Source organism: Furipterus horrens, unplaced genomic scaffold (assembly GCF_987537825.1).
Source record: "Furipterus horrens unplaced genomic scaffold, mFurHor1.1.pri manual_scaffold_1, whole genome shotgun sequence".
In the NCBI taxonomy this organism is placed as follows: Eukaryota; Metazoa; Chordata; class Mammalia; order Chiroptera; family Furipteridae; genus Furipterus; species Furipterus horrens.
Genome location: NW_028327171.1, coordinates 105,145,659 through 105,166,640, shown reverse-complemented (window position 1 = coordinate 105,166,640; position 20,982 = coordinate 105,145,659). Strand labels below are relative to the sequence as shown.

The 20,982-nt window shown below is 40.0% G+C and overlaps 1 protein-coding gene across 5 annotated transcripts in view; it reads right to left on the bottom strand.

The window, feature by feature from the left end:
• STXBP5L (syntaxin binding protein 5L) overlaps positions 1–20,982 on the bottom strand; it is a 344,728-nt gene that overhangs the window by 83,858 nt on the left and 239,888 nt on the right. The gene's annotated exons all lie outside the window — the stretch shown is intronic.

Below are 20,982 nucleotides of genomic sequence, written 5' to 3'. Positions count from 1 at the left end.
AAGTTTGTATGTTAACCTCTGATTTAATATTGCTGGCTCTCTTCATTTGTTCTAATATATCCATCTGGAGTCATCTGCTTAGTCAAATACACCGTTGCTCCCACCCACCCACCCACTCCTTTGTGCTGTTATTGCAAAAACATATATTACAATTTTATATGTTATATATGGACCCTAAAAGTTTATACATATTGTTTCAGAAATTGTTTTCTAAATCAGTTAAGAGAAGAAATGTGCGTTTACACTATTATTTTATAATCATATAATTACCTGAACAGTGTTCTTTTTTCTTTGTGTGGATTCAGATTACTATCAGAGGTCACTTTCTTTTAGTCTGAAGAACTTCCTTTAGTATTTCTTGTAAGGTGCCTCTGCTTGCAACAAACTGTTTTTGTTTATCTTGCAATGTCTTTATTTCACCTACATTTTTGAAAGATAGTTTTACTGGATATAAGATTCTTGGTTGAAAGTAATTTCCTTTGTGCACTTTGAATAATATGATATTCAACTGCCTTCTGGCCTCCATTGTTTCTGATGAGCTGTTAATCTTAATGGAGTTCCCTTGTATGTGACAAGTCATTTTTCTTTTACCGATTTCAAGATTTTTCACTGTCTTTCAGTATTTTTACTGTGATGTATATTGGTGTGGATATCTTTATAGTTATCCACTTGGAATTCATTGAGCTTCTTGGATGTGTACATTAATATTTTCCATCAAATTTTGAATTTTTCCTGCCATTATCTCTTTAAATATTTTTCTGTTTCTTTCTCTTTCTTCCTTCTGCTATTCTTATTATGGACATGTTAGTACACTTAAGGTATCCCACTTATCTGAGGGTTGTTCATTTTTCTTCATTATTTTCTCTCTGTTCTTCACAATGCATAGTCTCTATCAATCTTCCTTTAAGTTTGATGATTCTTATTTCTGCCTGTTCAAATCTACTGTTGAATTCCTCTAGTTACTTTTTTTCACTTATTATACTTTTCACCAGAGTTTCCATTTTTTCCCTTGATACCCCACCTTCATTCATTTCACCCACCTATCTTCAACAACCAACTTTGGGAACCACCAATCTATTCGGTACCTATAGGCTCGAGATTTTGTTGCTGTTTTTAGATTCCACATTTAAATGATGTCATGTGGTATTTGTCTTTCTTTATATGACTTATTTCATTTAGCATAATGCTCTCAAGGTCCATCCATGTTTTTACAAATGACGAGATTTCTTTTTTAAGGATGAATAATATCCCATTATGTATGCATACATTTTTTTATTCATTCCTCTATTTTATTGTTCAATTATGATGGTCTCAACTTTTCCCCATTGCTCTCCCCTACCCCACCCATGCCCTATTATGCTGAGTGAAATAAGCAGGTCGCGAAAGGCAAATGCTTATTTAACTATTGCTGGACACTTAAGTTGTTTCCATATCTTGCCTATTTTAAGTAATGCTTCAGTGAAGATGGGGATGCATACATCTTCTTGAGTTAGTTGGTTTTTTTTTTTTTTTTTTTTGGATAGACACCTAAATGTATAATTGCTGAATCATGTGGTAGTTCTATTTTTAGTTTTTTGAAGAACCTCCATTCTGTTTTCTATAGTGGCTGCACCAATCTACATTCATATCAACAGTGCACAAGAGTTCCCCTTTCTCTACATCCTCAACATTCTGTTCCATTGATGTATATGTCTCTCCTTTTGTCAGTACCAGACTGTTTAGATAACCACGGCCTTGTAATATAGTTTGATATCAGGTATTGTGATTCCTCCTACTTTGTTCTTCTTTCTCAAGATTTCTGAGGCTATTCAGGGTCATTTCTGGTTCCATATATATTTTTGAAATATTTGTTCTTGGGTTGTGAAATATATTATTGGTATTCGAAGAGGGATTGTGTTGACTCTATAAATTTCTTTAGGTAGTATGGACATTTTAATCATGTTGATTTTTCCCATCCATGAACATGGTATATGCTTCCATTTATTTGTATCTTAATTTATTTCTGCAGTGTTCTGTAGTTTTCTGAGTACAGATCTTTTATCTTTTTTGGTTAAGTTTATTCCTAAGTACTTTTTCTTGTTGTTACAGTAAATGGGATTTTTTTCTAGTTTCTATGTCTGATATTTTATTGTTGATGTACAAAAATGCCTTTGATTTCTGAATATTGACTTTGTATCTGACTATTTTGCCAAATTCACTTATTAGGTCAAGTAGATTTTTTTGTGGAGCCTATAGGGTTTTCTATATACACTATCATGTCACCTGCAAATAATGACAGTTTTACTTCCTCCTTTCCAATATGAATGCCTTTTATTTATTTTTATTGTCTGAGCGCTGTGATAGAATTTCCAACACTATGTTGAATAAAAAAAGGGAAAGTTGTAGAAAGCCTTGTGTTTTTCCTAATCTTAGGGGAAAAGCTTTTAGTTTTTTGCCAGTTGAGTATGATATTGGCTGGAGGTTTCTCACATATGGCCTTTATTATGTTGAAGTATGGTGCTCAACTTTATCAAATGCTTTTTCAACATCCATTGATACAATTATTTGATTTTTGTCTTTCCTTTTGTTTACGTGCTGTATTACACTTACTGATCTGCAAATATTATACCATCCTTGCATCCCTGGAATGAATCCCACTTGACCATGGTATATGATCTTTTAAATGTATTTCTGAATCTTACTTGACAATATTTTGTTGAGGATTTTAGCCTCTATATTCATCAGCGATATGGGCCTGTAGTTTTCTTTTTTGTTGTGTCTTTACCTGGTTTGGGAATTAGGATAATCTTGGCCTCAAAGAAAAGCTTTGAGAGTCTTCCTTATTCTTGGATTTTTTAGAATAAATTGATAAGTATAGGAGTTGGTTCTTCCTTAAGTGTTTGGTAAAGTTTGCCTATGGGACTTCTGGCCAAGATGGAAGCACAGATAGACATGCTGTGTCTCCCTCCACAACTAAGGAGGAATACAACTACCTCAAAACTAGAAACAACCAGAAGTTCCAGAAAATCAAACTGCATGGAAGTCCAGCAAACAAAGATATAAAGAAGAAATACTCATCCACACAGGTAGGAGGGGTGGAGCTGGGGAGGAGAGGACGCGGTGTGGCGTTGGCAGCAGCAGCAGCATCGGCAGGCCAGCGAAAAGTGCAGTCACACATTTTAAAAAGTCAGGAGGGACACCTGGGGAGCGTTCCCAGCTCCACACCGGAATCTGGGAAAATCAAGCCTCATTGCTTTTGATTATGCAGACCAGTGGGGGTTGGGGTGGAGGCCGAATCTGTTGGTCTTAGCAGAGTATGCTTGTTCAAAGGGCCCCCACAGTCCTAGAACATCCGCAGACCCACCCATTCTGGGAAGGATGGCCAGGGCAGCAGCTAGAGGGGTGCCAGTCCAGTGTGGAAGTGGGAGAGGTACCTGGAAAAGGGGTAAGGCTGGGATAGCGTCATTGTTCCCACTCGGACCCCTCCCCCACATACAGTGCCACAAGGTGGTGAAACAGGCTGCCCTGTACTGACCAATCCCTAAGGCTCCACCCCTTACAACGCAACAGAAGCGACAGCTCAGAGGACACTTTGCAGGCAGGAAGGGACTGGCAAATAGTATTCAATGTGATGAAAGGGAACCTGCAACCAGGATTACTCTATCCAGCACAGCTATCATTTGGGATGGAAGGGCAGATGAAGTGCTTCCCAGACAAGGTGAAGCTAAAGGAGTTCATCATCACCAAGTCATTATTATATGAAATGTCAAAGGGACTTACTTAAGAAAAAGAAGATCAAAACTATGAACACTAAAATGACAACAAACTCACAACTATCAACAACTGAATCTAAAAAATAAAATCAAAATCCAACTAAGCAAACCAGAATAGGAACAGAATCATAGGTATGGGGATCATTTGGAGGGTTACCAACTGGGAGAGGGGAGGGGGAGAAATAGAGAAATGGTGCAGGGACTAAGAAGCATAATCGGTTGGTACAAAATAGGGTGATGTTAATAATATAGGAAAGGGTGAAACCAAAGAACTTATATGCATGACCCATGGATATGAACTAAGTGGGGTGAGATTTTTGGAGGGAAGGGGGTACTGGGTAGAGGGGAGCAAAGAGGAAAAAACTGGGACTACTGTAACAACATAATCAATAAAATATACTTAAAAAAAGTTTCCCTATGAAGTCACTTGGTCCAGGCTTTTGAGTGCCGGGAATATTTTGATTACTGTTTCAATTTCACTAATTGTTATCAGTATAATCAGGGTTACTGCTTCTTGATTCAGTTTTGGAAGATTATGGTTTCAGAAATATGTCCATTTCACTCAGGTTGCTAAATTTCTTGACATATAGTCGATCATACTAATTTTTTTTTAATTTTTTAATTTTGGTTTTTCAATTACAGTTGTCTCATTATTTCCCCCATTGTTCCCCCGCACCCAGCCCACCCCTTGTCCCACAATCATATTCCCCTCACCATTGTCCATGTCCAGGAGTCATTTATTTATACACATTCCTTGATTAAACCCTTCCCTTACTTATCCCCCTTCTGTCCCTCCCCCCTCCCCCCTAATAACTGTTATTCTGTTCCTTGTTCTACTTAGTTCAATTGTTTGTGTTGTTCCTTAGTTTCCTGTATTTGGTGATATGTAATTTCTTAACAATCCTTTTTATTTCTGTGGTATCTGTTGTAATTTTTCCTCTTTTATTTCTGATTATATTTATTTGGGTTTTCTCTATTTTTTTCTTGATGAGTCTGGTTAAAGGCTTGTCAATTTTGTTTATATATATATATATTTTTTTTAATTTTATTTTTTGGTTTTTCAATTACAGTTGTCCCATTTTTCCCCCATTGCTCACCCCCCAGCCCACCCCTTCTCCCACAATCATATCCCTCCCCGTTGTCCATGTTCATGAATCATTTATATACGTTCCTCAACTAAACCCTTCCCTTACTTATCCCCCTTCTCTCCCTCCCCCCTCTCCCCTATTGACTATTATTCTGCTCCTTGCCCTATTTTGTTTGTTTATGTTGCTCTTTAGCTTCCTGTATTAGGTGATATCATATGGTATTTTTCTTTCTTTGCCTGGCTTATTTCACTAAGCATAATTCTCTCTAGTTCCATCCATGTTGTTGCAAATGGTAGAAGTTCCTTCTTTCTTTCTGCTACATAGTATTCCATTGTGTAAATGTACCACGGTTTTTTGATCCACTCATCTACAGATGGGCACTTAGGCTGTTTCCAGCACTTAGCTATTGTAAACAATGCTGCTATGAACATAGGGGTGCATAAGTTCTTTTGAATTAGGGTTTTAGGATTTTTTGGGTATAATCCTAGCAGTGGAATCGCTGGTTCGAAAGGCAATTCCATTTTCAGTTTTTTGAGGTAATTCCATACTGTTTTCCACAGTGGCTGCACTAGTCTGCATTCCCACCAACAGTGCAGTAGGGTTCCCGTTTCTCCACATCCTCGCCAGCACTTGTTGTTTGTTGATTTGTCGATGATGGCCTTTCTGACTGGTGTAAAGTGGTATCTCACTGTGGTTTTTATTTGCATCTCTCTGACGGCTAGTGATGTTGATCATTTTTTCATGTGTTTATGGACCTTCTGTATGTCCTCTTCGAAGAAGTGTTTGTTCATTTCCTTTGCCCATTTTTTAATTGGGTTGTCTTGTTTTCTTGATGTTGAGTTGTATAAGCTCTTTATATATTTTGGAGATCAGTCCCCTGTCTGAGATATCATTGGCAAATATGTTTTCCATTTGGTTGGTTTCCTTTTCATCTTGCTGATGTTTTCTTTTGCTGAGCAGAAACTCTTTAGTTTGATGTAGTCCCATTTGTTTATTTTTTCCTTTATTTCTCTTGCCTTAGGAGATGTATCCATGAAAATATTGTTATGTGGGATATCTGAAATTTTCCTGCCTATGTTTTCCTCTAGGACTTTTATGGTGTCATGGCTTACAGTTAAGTCTTTGATCCATCTTAAGTTTATTCTCATGCGTGGTGTAAGTTGGTGGTCTAGTTTCATTTTTTGCACATCCCTGTCCAGTTCTCCCAGCACCATTTGTTAAAGAGGCTCTTCTCACTCCATTTTATGTTCCTTCCTCCTTTATCAAATATTAGTTGACCATAGAGGCCTGGGTTTATTTCTGGACTCTCTATTCTGTTCCACTGAGCTATATATCTGTTCTTATGCCAGTACCAGACTGTTTTGATCACAGTGGCTTTGTAGTATTGTTTGATGTCTGGTATCGTGATTCCTCCTGCTGTGTTCTTCTCTTTCAAGATAGCTTTTGCTATTCGGGGTCTTTTTTGGTTCCATATGAATTTTTGGAGGATTTGTTCTAGGTCAGTGAAATATGTCATTGGTATTTTAATAGGGATTGCATTGAATTTGTAAATTGCTTTGGGTAGTATGGACATTTTAATGATGTTGATTCTTCCCACCCACGAACATGGTATATGCTTCCATTTATTTGTATCTTCCTTAATTTCTTTCTTCAATGTTGCATAATTTTCAGTGTACAGGTCTTTTATCTCTTTGGTTAAGTTTACTCCGTGGTACTTTATTTTTCTTGTTGCTATAGTAAATGGTATTTTCTCTTTTGCCTCTGTCTCTGATATTTTATTGTTGGTGTACAGAAATGCCTTAGATTTCTGTATATTTACTTTGTACCCTGCTATTTTGCCAAATTCACTTTTATATCGAGTAGTCTTTTAGTGGAGTTTATAGGGTTTTCTAGGTATACTATCATGTCATCTGCATATAATGATAGTTTTACTTCTTCTTTCCCCATTTGGATGCCTTTTATTTCTTTTTCTTGTCTGATTGCTGTGGCTAGGACTTCCAACACTATGTTGAATAGAAGTGGAGAGAGGGGACAGCCTTGTCTAGTTTCTGATTTCAGGGGGAATGCTTTCAGTTTTTGTCCATCGAGTATGATGTTGGCTTCAGGCTTCTCATATAGCCTTAATTATGTTATGGTATGCTCCCTCTATTCCCATTTTGCTGAGTGTTTTAATCATAAATGGGTGTTGTACTTTATCAAATGCTTTTTCTGCATCTATAGATATGATCATGTGATTTTTGTCTTTCATTTTGTTTAGGTGATGTATTATATTTATTGATTTGCAAATATTAAACCATCCTTGCATCCCTGGGATGAATCCCACTTGATCGTGGTGTATGATCTTTTTGATGTATTGCTGCTGGATCCTGTTTGCCAATATTTTGTTGATGATTTTAGCATCTATGTTCATCAGCGATATTGGTCTGTGGTTTTCTTTCTTTTTTGTGTCTTGACCTGTTTTCGGGATTATGGTAATACTGGCTTCATAGAAAGAGTTTGGGAGTCTTTCCTCTTCCTGGATTTTCTGCAATGGTTTAAGAAGGATAGGGGTTAATTCTTTCCTAAATATTTTGTAAAATCCACCTGTAAAGTCATCCGGTCCAGGGCTTTTGTATGCAGTGAGTGTTTTCATTACTGCTTCAATTTCACAAGTTGTTATCGGTCTGTTCAGGCTTTCTGCTTCTTCTTGATTCAGTTTTTGAATATTATTTGCTTCCAGATATTTGTCCATTTCATCTAGGGTGTCAAATTACTTGTAATGCAGTTTTTAGTAGTAATTTCTTCTAATCCTTTGTAATGCTTTGTATTGGTTGTGATTTCTCCTCTTTTGTTTCTGATTTTGTTTATTTGGGTCTTCTCTCTCTCTCTCTCTCTTTTTTTTTTTGATGAGGCAGGTTAAAGGCTTGTCAATTTTGTTTATCTTTTCAAAGAACCAGCTCCTGGTTTTATTGATCTTTTGAATTTTTTTAGTCTCTATGTCATTTAATTCTGCTCTGATCTTGATGATTTCCTTTCCTCTACTCTCTCTGTGCTTTGTGTGTTGTTGTTCCTCTAGTTCTCATAGCTGTAGGGTTAGATTTTTTATTTGAGTTTCTTCTTTCCCTTTTAAATAGGCCTGTATTGCTATGAACTTTCCTCTCAGGACTGCTTTTGCTGTATCCCATAGGTATGGAGTTGTTATTTTTTCATTATGGTTTCCAGAAACTTTTTTATTTCTTCCTTGATGTCACTGTTAACCCAATCATTATTTAACAGCATGTTATTCATTCTCCATGAGTGTGAATGTGAGGTTTTCCTTGAGGTTGATTTCCAGTTTCAAGCCATTGTGATCTGAAAAGATACTTGATATAATCTCAATTTTCTCGAATTCATTGAGGCTTGTTTTGTGTCCTACCATGTGATCTTTCTTTGAAAATGTTCCATGTGTACTTGAAAAGAATGTATATTTTGCTTCTTTGGGGTGAAAATTTCTATATATATTAAGTCCATTTAATCTAGAGTGTTGTTCAATGCCTCAATATCCTTGGTGTTTCTTTGCTTCAGAGATCTGTCCATTGTTGGCAATGGGGTGTTATAATCCCCTACTATGAGTGTGTTGCTGTCAATATCCTCCTTGAAGTCCTTCAATATTTTCCTTACATATTTGGGTGCTCTTATGTTGGGTGCATATTTTTTTACCAGGGTCATATCATCTGGATGGATTTTTCCCTTAAGTATTATGAAATGTCTTTCATATGGCCTTTGCTGTGAAAACTGTTTTGTTGATATAAGTATTGTTACCCCTACTTTATTTCATGTATATTTGCTTCAAATATTTTTTTCCATCCCTTCACTTTCAGTCTGTGTAGATCTTCTGTTCTAAGGTGTGTCTCTTGTAGACTGCATATACGTGGGTCAAGCTTTCTATTCTATTCAGCTACCCTATGTCTTTTGATTGGTGCACTTAATCCATTTATATTTAAGGTTATTATTCAAAGGTACTTATTTATTGTCATTTTTCCCCTTTGTACCTGTGTTCCTCTCCATCTTCCTCTGTTTCTTCATCTTCTTAAAGCAATCCCTTTAGCATCTGTTGCAAGGCTGGTTTGGTAAAAATGTATTCATTTAGCCTTTTCTTTTTTTGTCTGGGAAACTTCTTATTTCACCTTCCATTTTGAATAAGAGCCTTGCTGGGTAGAGTAATCTTGGTTGTAAGCCTTTGTTATTCATTGCTTGGAATATTTTTTTGTCACTTCCTTCTGGCTTATAGTGTTTCTGTTGAGAAATGTAATGATAGCCTTATCGGAGCTCCCTTGTATGTCATTAGCTGTTTCTCTTTGTTGCTTTTAGGATTCTCTCTTCAGCTCTCAGTGTTGCCATTTAAATTATGATGTGTCTTGAAGTGGGCCTGTTGGGGTTCCTCTTCGTTGGGACCCTCTGTGCTTCCTGGACTTGCGTGACTCTTTCTCTTCTCATGTTAGGGAAGTTTTCTGTCATTATTTTTTCAAACAAGTTTCTATCCCTTCCTCCTCTTTTTCTTCTGGTATTCCTTTTATACAGACATTATGTTTCATGTCATCCTGAAGTTCTCTTAAAACCTCTTCATTGTTTTACAGTTTTTTTTCATTTTGTTGCCCTATCTGAAATTTTTTTTCTACCTTGTCCTCCAGCTCGCTTATCCAATTTTCTGCTTTCTGTAGCCTGCTTTTAATTCCTTCTACTGTGTTCTTCAATTCAGAAATTGTATTGTTCATTTCCTCCTGTCTCTTATTGATAGCTTCTATGTCTTTTTTCATGCTGATGTAATTCTCATTAAGTTCCTTGGAGTTCTTTGTGTTTTCTTTCTTTCTTTCTTTTTTTTTTTTTTTTGAGCTTGCTGAGCTCTTTGAGCTTCCCTATAATCTATATTCTAAATTCCATTTCTGATAGTTCGCTTTCCTCTATTTCATTTAGCACTCTTTCTGGGGATTCCTCCTTTCCTTCTGATGGTGGGTTGCCCCCCACCCCCAACCCTACCCCGTTTCTTTGACTGTTCGTGTTTGTTTCTGCTTCTTAGATTGATCTTCACTTTCTGGATCTGCCTCTGGTGGCGTCAGATGATGTCCCAGTCTGGGCCTCGGCAGCTCTTGGAGACTACCAGAGATCTACTGTCTTTGTCTGTCTCCTTTAGTTGCTAATCTATTTTATCTGTTATCAGCCATCAGGCTTAAGAACTGAGCACAGGGCACATTAATTCCTGTGGGCGGGGCTATTACTTCCCCTCTGGCTGATGCCACTTGAAGGGGAGTGGTCTGCCTGGAGTATGGGGAATAAGTCAGCACTAGAACCTGGCCGGCTGCTTCCTCAGTTCTCTACTCAAAGCCACTGCCCCAAACTCTCCTTAAGCATCTCTAGTCCTCTCTGCCCTCCCTCTCCTTTAGCCCAGGGTAAATGGGTGCCAAAATATTTTCATATGTGATCCCTTTAAGAGCTCTTTGTCTCCTGCTATTTCTTTCAGGCCTGAAAAAAAAAACAAAAAACAAACCTGTGGCTTTTCACTTTTTATAGCTGAATACTATCTCACTTTCTGCTCTGTTGCTGTAGGCTGGGAGGTCCAGCTGGGGCTTTAGACCTCGCTCTTCTCAGTAGGAACTCCCGGCTGCTGAGCTGTTTCTCACTCCCTTCAGCTGCCACCTGTGGGAGCCCAGCCAGCCCTTTCATGTCTCTGCACTTCCTACCAGTCACGTTGTGATTAAGCAGTCCGTGGTTAAAATGCTTCTCTCCAGCTAGTGTTCAGTTGGTTATTCCATATTATTTCTCCACCATTAAGTTATAATTCCAGATTGGTCCTCAGAGGAGGTTAGTGTAGCTTCCACTTATTCCTCAGCCATCTTGGATCAATCCCTCATTTCCTTTTGATTGGGGCTTGTCTTTCCATTTTAGGTGACTATCTTTGTTTCTGAGTATTAGATTGACGTGGTTTGACTTCCTCTATTTGTGGTGTGACCTTCTGTGGTAGGAGACCTGTGGAATTCAGTGGTGTAGTCTCCCTAATCTCCTGAACTTGATGCCCTTGGAATGCTCTTTATGTCATTTATTTGGACTGTCTGGTTGTACTCGGGTTTTGGTTCTTGTGTCACTCTTTGGTGAGTCCTTCCCTAGGGCTAGCTGACTATGAGTCACTCTGCGCCCCCCCCTCCATATCTTTTATGCTGTTGTACAGGTGCACTTTCTTCTCTTTCTGGATCTGCCCCGATTATGTCAGATTGCATCCCTTTCTGGGCCTAGGCAGCTTGTTTGAGACTACCGGCAATAGACAGTCTGTGGTTGTCTCCTTCAGTTCTTAATCTAGTCAATCTGTAATCATCAGTCAGGCTCAAGGATTGCAGGGTCGGGCAGAGTAATTCCTGTGGGTGGGGCTATTGATTCCACTCTGCCTTATGTCACTTGAAGGGGAGTGGTCTGCCTGAGCAAGATTGCTCCTACAGTACAGGGGATGAGTCAGCCTGGGGATCCCATTGGCTTTCCCTCAGTTTTCTCCCCAAATCCACTGCCCCCAAACTCTCCTCAAGCTTCTCTAGTCCACTCTGCCCTCCTTCTGCCAGAACCCAGGGTAAATGGATGCCAACGAAATATTGTGCATTGGCCCTTTCAGAAGCTCTCTGTGGCTGCAGCCATCACTCCCAGACTTGCAAACATCCCCTAATGCTTTTCATAGCTGAATGCTATCTGGGTTCCTTTCTGGCATTGATGATGTAGGCTGGGGAGAAAAACTTGGTGATTAGACCCCACACTTCTCAGGGGGAACCCTCTAGTTGCTGAAATATTTCTCTGTACCTTCAGCTGCTGCTTGTTGGAGCCCAGCCAGCCCTCTCGTGTCTCCTCCACACTGTAACATGCACGTTATGATGAAGAGGTTTCTTCTTTCTGTAGTTATAAGGCTTCTCTCTAGCTAGTATTCAATTGGTTATTCTGGGTGATTTCTCTACAATAAAAATGTAATTCCAGATTGGAGCTGGGAGGAGGTAAGTGTAGCTTCCACTTACTCCTCTGCCATTTTGGATCTCCTAACCTTTGGTATTTTAAAAAAGTTATTTATTTATTGAGAGATGATAAGAGGGCGGAAAGAGGGAGAAAAACATTTTGATCAGTTGTCTCTTGCACTCCCCCGACCAGGGACCTGGCCCGCAACCTGGGCATGTGCCCTTACCAAGAATCAAACCAGCCACCCTTTGGTCTATGGGAAAATGACCAACTACTTGAGCCACACAATCAGGACTGACCTTTGGCATTTTAATTCTGATGTGTCTTGATGTAGGCCTCTTTGGGTTCATGTTGTTTGGATCTCTGCATTTCCTGGACTTGCGTTTATTTCTCTTGCCAGGCTAGGGAAGTTTTTAACCATTATTTCTTCTAATAAATTTTCAATCCTGTGTTGTGTCTTCTGGTATTTTCTTTGTTGTGAATGTTGGTATGCTTGATGTTGTCCCAGAGGTCCCTCAAACTATCTTTTTTAAAAAAATTCCTTTGCTTTTATATGTTCTGACTGGGTGTTTGCTATTATCTTGTCTTCCAGATTGCTTATTTGATCCTCTTCTTCATTTAATCTGATAAATTCCTTGTAATGTATTCTTCATTTCTTGATTCTTTTTCTTCAATAATTGCTCTTTGTTGAGGTTCTCAGTGAATTAATGTATTCTTCTCCTAAGTTCATTGAGAGTACTTACTTCCAAAATTTTCTTTTAACTTTACATTTGGTACACTGCTTGTCTCCATTTCTTTTAGTTCTTTTTTCTGAAGGTTTGTCCTGCTCTTTCCTTTGGGACATATTACTTTGTCTACTCATTTTGGTTGACTCCCTGTGTTTGCTTCTATGTAGTACATAGATATGTTAAGTCTCCCAGTCTTGGCAGAATGGCCTTTTGTAGATGTCCTGTGAGACCTAGTGGTGCAGTCTCTTTGTTTACCTGAGCCAAGTACTCCAGGAATGTCACTTGTGTGGATATTGTGTGCCCTCCTCTTGTAGTTGGGTCTTGATTGCTGTTGGCACATTAGTAGCTGGGATTGGCCCTCAGGCTAACTCTCAGTGAGATTTGGTCATGACTATAGCAGATAAGTGATAGTACAATGGCTGGCCCCACAAAACAGAAGTCACTTTATTGGGGTTCTGGTGCCACTCTAGTCCACCCTTCAGTTGTGATGTTTGTGCAGCTGGCTGTGTGGTGCTCTGGTGTGGTCTGAAGTTGGCCCCCAGGTGTGTTGATTGGAGCTTTTGGGGAGCGACTCTGATGCAGGCCAAGGTAACATGCCATTTGTGCTCAGCTTGGGATTGCCTGATGTGTGCTACAAAATGATTTTCTGTTGGTTGCTGCTAGTGTGTGGCTTGGGGGTGCTTGGGAAAGATTATGTTGCTGATCCGGCTGTCACTTGTGCTGAGTTTGGAACCCTTTGACTGGTGCCACAGTGTGCTTAGCCCAGCCACTACTGTTGGCGTGTGGCCTTTAGTTGAAGCTCCTTTTCAAGCCAACACTGACCGCAACTTATGCCAAGCTTGCAGTCCCCTCATGGGAGTTACAATGCAAGTTGAGACTGGTCACTGCTTGCGCCAAGCTTAGGACTTTTTAGCAATAGGTACAGGTCATGCCATGGACAAATGTTACCTGTCTGGGGTTTGTGGACCTTTGATAGATTTCTGGAAAGTCTGTAGTGTAGGCCAAGGCAGGCCATTAGTGTAGAAAAGGCACTGGAGGCTGCTAAGGCCAGGGAGGCACATTTGGTCTGGTGGTGTCTCAGGGAATCAAGTCAGGGTGAACAGTGTTCACTATCTTAATTGAGAGCTCAGATTTGGCATGCACTTGAGTCTACTGGTTGGGTAGAGAAGGGCTCAAAAAAAGAGCAATTGCACAGTGCTTCTGTTCCTGGAGAGAGCTGTCCTGACCCCTTTCCCTTAGCCCTCACCCTGAAGCAAGTAAATTCAGGTCGTCCCCATTTGCCCTATCTTTTGTCAAGCTGATGCCCCTGTACTGGAGCCCAGTGCAAGTGATTTTGTAAGGCAGTGAGTCTATGTGCAGGCCTGTTGAGAGGAACACCTGAACTCCAGCAGCCTTCCTTCTCACCCAGAGGCAATCCCCACTCATCTTCACAGCCAGATATTATGGGGACTACTCTTCCTAGCATTGGTATCCCAGACGGGGATCCAGGGGTAGAACAGGAATTCCTCATTCCTCAGAGGGAACCTCAATTGCTGAAATATCCCTTCCAGTTTTTAATCACCTCGCTGTGGGCAAGAGACCTGCCAGTTTCTCATATACTTTCCTCCTACTAGTCTAATTGTAGCTTCTTCATTATATCCATAGTTATAGGACTCTGTTCAGGTACTCTCCAAGAGGTTCTCAATGATGCTTGTTTTATAATTTAGTTGTGATTTTAATGTAATCATGGGAGGAGGCAGGCAAAGCATTTACATATTCCACCATTTTGACTGGATATGTTATCTTTTTCCTTTTGATGTGCTGGTTTTCTTGAGTATTTTGTTTGGATTTTTTCTCTTTATTATTTATGCATTATTGTAGGTCCTCCTTGTTTGGACTTCTCTGTGATTCATGGACCTGGTTGTCTGTTTCTTTCCCCAGATTAGCAAAGTTTTCATCCATTATACCTTCAAATATACTTTCTCCTTTTTTCACTCTTCATCTGAAATCTCTACCATACAAATGTTAGAGTGCTTGATATCTCTCCAAAAATAGTGACTGTACTGTTATTAAAATTATATTTTCATTTTGATGTTCTGACTGGGTGATTTCCACTATTCTCTCTTCCAGGTTGCTAATCCATTCTTTTTTATTAACTAATGTGCTGTTATTTTCCTTCTAATGTATTTTTCACATCAGGTGTTGTATATTCCTCTCTGCTTCTTTATTATATATTCTAACTACTTTTATTTTTTATTTTTAAGTATATTTTATTATGCTGTTACAGTAATCCCAGTTTTTTCCCCCTTTGCTCCCCTCTGTCCAGTACACCCCTTCCCTCCAGCAATCCCAACCGTCTTAGTCCATGTCCATGGGTCATGCATGTAAGTTCTTTGGCTTCACCCTTTCCTATATTATTCTTAACATCACCCTGTCTATTTTGTACCAACTGATTATGCTTCTTAGTCCCTGCACCATTTCCCCATTTCTCCCCCTCCCCTCTCCCAGCTGATAACCCTCCAAATGATCCCTATACCTATGATTCTGTTCCTATTCTGGTTTGCTTAGTTGAATTGTTTTTATTTTTTAGATTCAGTTGATAGATGTGAGTTTGTCATCATTTTAATGTAGTTTTGATCTTCTTTTTCTTAAGTCCCTTTGACATTTCATATAATAATGGCTTGGTGATGATGAACTCCTTTAGCTTCACCTTGTCTGGGAAGCACTTCATCTGTCCTTCCATTTCATATGACAGCTTTGCTGGATAGAGTAATCCTGGTTGCAGGTTGCCTTTCATCACATTGAATACTGTTTGCCAGTCCCTTCTTGCCTGCAAAGTGTCCTCTGAGATATCAGCTGATAGTCCTATAGGCACCATCCTGTAGGCAACTCTCCACCTCTCTCTTGCTGCTCCCAGGACTCTCTATCTTTCACCTTTGGGATCTCAATCATGATGCATCCTGGTGTGGTCCCCTCTGGTTCCAGCTTGCCTGGGACCCTCCGTGCTTCCTGGGCCTGTATGTCCATCTCCTTCACAAAATTTGGGAAGTTTTACTCCTTTTTTTTCAATTCTTGCTTCCTCATTCTGCACTAGTTGACTGTTTTTTTCTTCCTTATGTTCCAAATCATTGATTTGAACACTGGTTTCCTTCCCTTCACTATTGGTTTTGTGTGCATTTTCCTTTGTTTCACTTAGCATAGCCTTCACTTCTTCCCTTATGCATCTGCCACACTCAAGCATATCTGTCAAGCCTGTGAGCATGTTTATCACCAGTGTTTTGAATTCTGCACCTGTTAAGGTGTCTATCTCCTCATCTATGAGGTTGGCTATTCCCTCATCGCTTAGTTCTCCCACTGGAACTTTGATCTGTTTCCCCTTTTGCGCCATACTTCTCTGTCTCCTCATTCTGACAGGCTCCAGTGTTTGTTTGCCTACGCATTCCAGGCAGAGCTATCATTCCTGTCATGTTGTAAGAGGCAGAGCCTTGGGGATTTCTCAGTACAGGGCGACCTATACCACCACGCTGTGGTGCTGCATGTGGGGGAGGGGCCAGAGAGGGAACAACGCCACCAGTCCAGCACTCACCCACCCCGCAGGCACCCCTCCCACCATTGCACTGGACTGGCTCCCCTCTAGCTGCTGCCCTGGCCGTCGTTCCCAGAGTGGGTTGGTCTGCGGATGTTCCAGGACCGCGGGGCCCCTTTAAACAAGCGGACTCTGCTGAGACTGGCAGTTTCTGCCTCCACTCCAACCCCCACTGGTCTGCACAGTCAGAAGCAATGAGGCTTGACCCTCTCCAGTGCTGGGACCATGAGCTGAGAGGTCCAGTGAGGAGCTGGGAATGATCCCCAGGTGTCCCTCCTAACCCCTAAAACATGTGACTGCACTTTCTGCCGGCTGGCTGCTCCTGCTGCCGCTACCACATCAACTCCTCTCCGCCCCACCTACTTGTCTGGATGAGTATTTCTTCTTTATACCTTTGTTTGCTGGACTTCCATGTAGTTTGATTTTCTGGAACTTATGGTTGTTTCTAGTTTTGAGGTAGTTGTATTCCTTCTTAGTTGTGGTGGGAGATGCAGCGTGTCTGTCTACACCTCCATCTTAGCCGGAAGTCTAACTACTTTTTAATAAAGTATATTTTATTGACTGTGCTATTACATATGTCCCATGTTTAACCCCTTTTCCCCCATATGCCTGATACCTCCCTTCCCTCCAGCAATGCCCCTTGGTTCATGTTCATGAGTTGTTCAAGTTGTGCATTTAAGTTCTTTGGTTTCTCCATTTCCTATGCTATTCTTAACATCCCCCTCTTTTTCACCTACCAATTATGCTTCTTAATTCCTGTACATTTCCCCCCATTCTCCCCTTCTCTTCCCCACATATAACCCTCTAAATGATCTCCATATCTATGATTCTGCTCCTGTTCTAGTTTGCTTAGTTTTGTTTTGTTTTTTAGATTCAGTTGTTGATAGTTGTGAGTTTGTTGTCATTTTAATGTTCATAGTTTTGACCTTCATCTTTTTCTTAAGTTCCTTTAACATTTCATATAATAAGGGCTTGGTAACAATGACCTCTTTTAACTTTCCCTTGTCCTGGAAGCACTTTATCTACCTTTCCATTCTAAATGATAGCTCTGCTGGATAGAGTAATCTAGGTTGTAGGTACTTGTTTTCATCATGTTGAATACTTCTTGCTAGTCCCTTCTTGCCTGCAGTTTCTTTTGAGAAATCAACTGATAGTCTTATGGGAACTCCTTTGTAGGTAATTCTCTGCTTTCTCTTGCTGCTTTTAAGGTTCTCTACCTTTAGCCTTCAGCATTTTAATTATTGTGTCTTGGCATGGCTCTCTTTGGGTCCAACTTGTTTGGGATTCTGTGCTTCCTGGACTTGTATGTCTAGTTCCTTTACCAAATTAGGGAAGTCTTCTTTCATTATCTTTTCAAATAAGTTTTCAATTTCTTGCTCTTCCTCTTCTCCTTCTGGCATCCCTATGATTCAAATGTTGGTACTTTTGGAGGTGTCCCAGAGTCTTTTTATTCTCTCCTCCTTTTAAAAAAAATTCTTGTTTCTTCATTCTGTTTTGACTGTATATTTCTTCCTTATGTTCCAAATTGTTGATTTGAACCTCGGCTTCCTTCCCTTCACTGTTGGTTCTCTGTGGATTTTTCTTTATCTCACTTAGTGTAGCCTTCATTTCTTCCCTTATGCTTTGCCCTTAATCAATGAATTCTCTGAGGGTCCTTATCACCAGTGTTTTGAACGCTGCATCTGATAGGTTGGCTATCTCTATTTCATTTAGTTCTTTTTCTGAGGTTTTGTTCTGTTCTTTCATTTGGGCCATGTTTCTTTGTCTCAATTTGGCAGCCTCCCTGTGTTTTTTCTGTGTATTATGTAGAGCTGCTTTTATTCTCTGTCTTAGCACACCTGTTAAGTTGTATGCAGTGGAGCCTTAGGTATTTGTCAGAGGAGGGCAACCAGCTTCACTACTTTGCAGCTCTGCATATGGAGGAGGGATTGAAGGGGGGGGGAGCCACTGCCTAGCTGCTGGAGGCTTACTTGGCATCACCCTGATTTTAGTCACTTCACCCCCTGTCCAGTTTGGGACTGGTGCCCTCTGGCTATTACCCTGGTGGTGGTTCCCAGAGTGGGCCAGTTTGCATACATTCTAGGAATTTGCAGTCCCTTTAAACAGATTCTCCTTAAAGACCAGCAGATTCTTCCACTGTCCCTACCCCCACTGGTCTTTACAGCCAAAAGTTATGAGGCTTTATTTTCCTTGTGCTGAAACCCTTGGCTGTGTTGTCTGGCCAGGGGCTGGGATCGCTTTCTCCTCAGGTATCCCTCCCAATTTTTAGGCAGCACACATGAATGTGGGACTGCCCATTCTGCCAGCTGCTGCTGCAGCCTTGCCACTGCCCCCTCACTGCCACCACATCACATCCTGTCTGCCCCAGCTCCCTGTCTCCATTCCTTCTACCCATTTGGATGGATATGGCTTCTTCAAATCCTTAGTTCTTGGACTTCCATACAGTTCAATTTTCTGGCACTTCTGGGTGTTTGATTTGAGGTTATAATATTCCTTAAGGTTGCGCAAGGAGGTGAAGCATGTCTACCTACTCCTCTATCTTGATCAGAAATCTCTACTTTTTGAGTTGAGTCGGTCTATTCTATTCTCAATTTTGTTGAGCATCCTTTTATCCATTTCTCTGAGTTTTTATCAGGCAAATTCATTATCTCTTTTTCACTAGGGTTTTCTCCAGAATTTTTTCTTATTCCTTCATTTCTTTGGGTCATATTCTTCTCTCTTCCCATTTTGTTTAACTTTATTTATTCCTTTGAGTTAGATAAAATGGCTATCCCTGCCAATCTTGAAAAAGTGATCTCTGTATCATCTGGGCACCAGATGATATTATTATTCAGGGAGGGTGTGTGCAGTGACTGGTGTGCCACCTAGCCAGAAAGAGTGGCTCCCTGAAGGAGCAGTCCGGTGTACACAGGTGTGCTATAAGTCCCTATTTTTCTGGCTTCCCATGGCCAGAAAACAGTCTAGGCAAGGCAGCTTAATGTGTGCATATATTCTTGCCCTTCCAATTTGGGTTGTGCTGCCTGGTGTGTGTGCAGCATGCCCTATTACTTTAAGTATTTGTTATCCAAGCTTGGTCTGGGAAACATGTACAACAACACCTTACAAGTTGTGCACTTTCTCCAGGCAGGACAGTCCTATGGGCTCATGCAGTAGTGCCCCATCAGTGTTCAGTACCTTCTCCAGGTGGGTAGCCCTGCATTCACTCATAGAAGTACCCCTCTAGTTTTATACTTTCTCTTGTTTGGGCAGCCCTGTGTGCATGCACAATAGCACTTTGCTAGTTTTGCACCTTCTCTGAGTGGGGCAAACCCACCTGCATGTGGGCACTAGAACACTGCTAGTTTCACATTCTCTCCAGTAGAAGAGCCCTGCTTGCACATTCTAGTGGATGCACAAAGCAGAGCCCTACCAGACCTGCTGGATCAATCTCAGGGTGGAGCATTTAATTGCTTCTACAAATCATAATCTGTAAAATACAGAGGTTTCCTTGGAACTATAAAGTTTTATTATTCTACAATGCAAAGATTTGCTGATGAGAATTTAAAGGTTTAGGGAAGTCAGCTCTTTGGAGCCTAACCTGTCTTACAAGTGAAATAGCCCAGGAAAAGATTGCAACTGAGACGTTTCTCAAAATGAAAAGTATAAGGTTCAAAATAGAATGCAATATCACTTTGAGAGCCAAATTAAAACATACAATAAAATATAAAGATGGATTTTTTAGAACACCTTGTCCAATTTCTTCAGTTGTGGAAAATAATTTTAAATTGTTTCATTTTTGAATATATGAGTTTAACAATTATGGGCAAAAACTAAAAAGTGGTTTCTCATCATAGAATATTGATTAATTTCAATTTTCTGATCTGTAGAGGAACTTACTAATAAATATCTATCTCCCTCAAAGGGTTATAATGACCATTAAATAATATAATATCCAATCAAATTGCCAAGCACAATCCCAGAAATTGGGTTAAATTTCCTCCAAATAGGGACAAAGAAGATACGCTTTTCTGAAAGCTATAAAACAATTCATGAAGAGACTGTGCAGTCTCTATTATAATAAAAGAAAACTGTAGAAATGTAACCAGGTTATATTATCTGACAATTAAAGCTAAATTTTCATAAAATTTTTAAAAGCAAGTTCTAGGATATAACTTCAAGGCTTTAAAGAATCAGTCTATTAAAATATACGTATGCTATGATTATCAAGAGAAGACTAAGAAATCTGCCTTCAAATCTCAAGCTTGCCAGAACCTCTATGGAGCCTTCTGGAGGAGACATGGAAGATCTTTTTATGGCCTTGTATGGATTTGATTTTTCATCTGTCTTGACACTTTAGACCTTTGTTTAGAAAAAAACTGATTCTTTTGCAAAATTCCAGTGAACCCAGTAACTACAGAAGCTATTTCTACTCTCATGTGTCATCTTTGAGAAATCCCCTGATTCTACAGGTGAGCAAAAATTACCTGTTGTCATTCTCTATCCCACTACTATCATCATTTACTTACTGAGTTCATACTTGTGCTGGGTGTAGAGAATATAAAAATTCAGGTATGTTCTTCAGTTTCCTGTCATGCATTTGGAAAGGTAGAGTCTATGCATAAAAGTGAGTAAACATATAAACAAATGTAGGTTAACTACCAACTAAATGGTTCAAACACTACTGTGTATAAGCCTGTACACTGGAGGCACCTAAATAAAGGAACTGGCATAATGGAAAGGAGCAGAAGCCAACATAGATGTAAGTGTTCTAGTCACAAGACACCAGGGGCAGAGACAGTGGGAAGCACCCCAAAAGGGGGCGCTTTGCTAGAACAGAAAACTAGATAATACTTATGAGCAAAAATAAGTCATCCTCTGGGTACTCCCAGAAAAAAGTTAAGGATTTCACAGACATAGACTTCCTTTAG